The following is a 2,013-nucleotide window of genomic DNA, read 5'->3' on the forward strand; positions in this document are numbered from 1 at the left end:
GAGTTTGCCCCTTACCGGCCACGTTCATTATAATGGCTAATTAATGTCTATCTTTTGGACACAATTAATGTCCGTGTTTTGTGTGTTGCCTAAGAATTCCAATAGTTCAGTTTAAATATTTGGGTACCAGGCGTATTATTGCTACCAAGCGACTCTTATGGTGTTCGGCAATAGTAGCTGATACCAACAGTATTTCAAATTGTCTCAAAAATTGATGTATATTTATAACAAAATTGTGCAATTGTGCTAAATCTTGTACCAAGGGTCTCATTTGAGCTCAAATATAGTTTATCATATTTGGGCATCGATATAAGTCAATGGAAAGAAGACATTTTCTCATGATGTCGTTAAGTGGTCATTTTACAATTGGCAGCAGGACATTATGAAGATATTTAATGATCTCGTTATAAAGTTTGGGGTAAATTTATGATACACTTGTCAACACTCAATTTTTTGATTTTTTGAATAGATGCATTATACACTTACATAGTGTCTCTATTGTGATGTGCACGTAAGAGTTTATTTGAAAACATTAACAAGTTGTCATTGTAGCTCGGCTTTTGCAGGACGATCGGGTCAGGGTCCAGACCCGGACCCGAACTCCTCGTGCGATAGGAGCCCAACACCGCCCTCTTCTCCCTCGTTTTTCCTTCTCCTCGTCTATCTCCTGGAGGTCTCTCGTGCCAGCGGAGGTGCTGGGCGGCGACGAGAATGACGGCGGTGGTGCTCAGGTGAGACTTTTGATTCCTCTCGTCTCTTCCTCCTTCCTCGTCCTTCTTCTCCTCCTCCTCTCTCACTGTCTCTGCCATCTCCCCTCTCAACCGCACGACCTCTCTCTGACCGTCTCCCTCTTCTCTCTCGTGCTCCTCACTTGCACCTCCCTCTACGGTCTCTCTTCCTGTCTCCCCTCACTCTTATCCTCCCTCCTGCGCAGCCCTTGTCCCCCCCTGCTAGATTTTCCACTCTCGTCACACCCTATGCCTCACGATTTTTCTTCCTCTTCTCCTTCTCACGCGCTCTCACCCTAGCTGCCTGTTTTTTTTTTCCCTTGACTGCTCCCTCACCGTGTGAGCCTCCCTCAACCGAACCTCTCCTTTTTGCCTTGCCAGCTGCATTTTTCTCACGGCAGACCTATGTTTCTTTTTTCTTGTTGCGGATTCTCATCGTATATTGCCGTTTGAATGGTTTGAAGTTGGGGGAGTCTATCTTCCCCTCTTACCAACAAATAGGACGTGTGAATAGCGACGACAACAAGTAATCTTGGGCTTTGGCACTTGATCGAATCCTTGAGGTGGCTGCCTAGACTATCGTAGCAGTCTAGATTTTTGATTTGGGGTGAGCAAGGCGTAATTGAGCCAATTTTATTGCATATTTTCCTTTTGAGCATGTGTAATTATTGTGGAAGCATGCTATAATTTAGAATTGGTGTTTTGGGGACGCATGTTAGCGATTGTGTTTTTTGAGGAAAGTTTATGATTATGTTGGAGAAGCGATGATTTATTTATATTGATCTTTTAAGTTTGGAGTGTTGATTTCTAAGCAATAGGGAAGCATGGTAGAAATTGTGATGTTGTGGGGAATATTTAGGACCGTCTTCTTGAGCACGTGGCTCACGCTTTTGCGAGCGGGCGTATCTTGGAGTTATTTAGGAAAAATATGCTTAAGACAATGGGGTTGATGCCTAGACTACAGAAAACATTTAAGAATGTATTAATGATGGCAAAGCATTGAGTGTTTTAAAAATGTGTTAATGATGGCAAAGCATTGAGTTTTGGGTCTAGTGGTAAGTTATAATTTCTAAAGCGACTAGTTATTTCCAAAACTCGTTGTTTCTGCCTTTTTATGCCATCAACCATGAAATTTTTTCCCATAAAACTAAATTCAAGATCAATATACTTTTTTTTTTTCAAACATAAACGGGTTTCGAAAATATTGGTTTCATTTGCTTTTTATTTATTTCCAGCATAAAACTCCTGAAAAGATGTTTTCAAGAGGTTGATTTGGGCCATCAAA

This window comes from Nymphaea colorata, chromosome 7 (assembly GCF_008831285.2).
Source record: "Nymphaea colorata isolate Beijing-Zhang1983 chromosome 7, ASM883128v2, whole genome shotgun sequence".
Classification (NCBI taxonomy): Eukaryota; Viridiplantae; Streptophyta; class Magnoliopsida; order Nymphaeales; family Nymphaeaceae; genus Nymphaea; species Nymphaea colorata.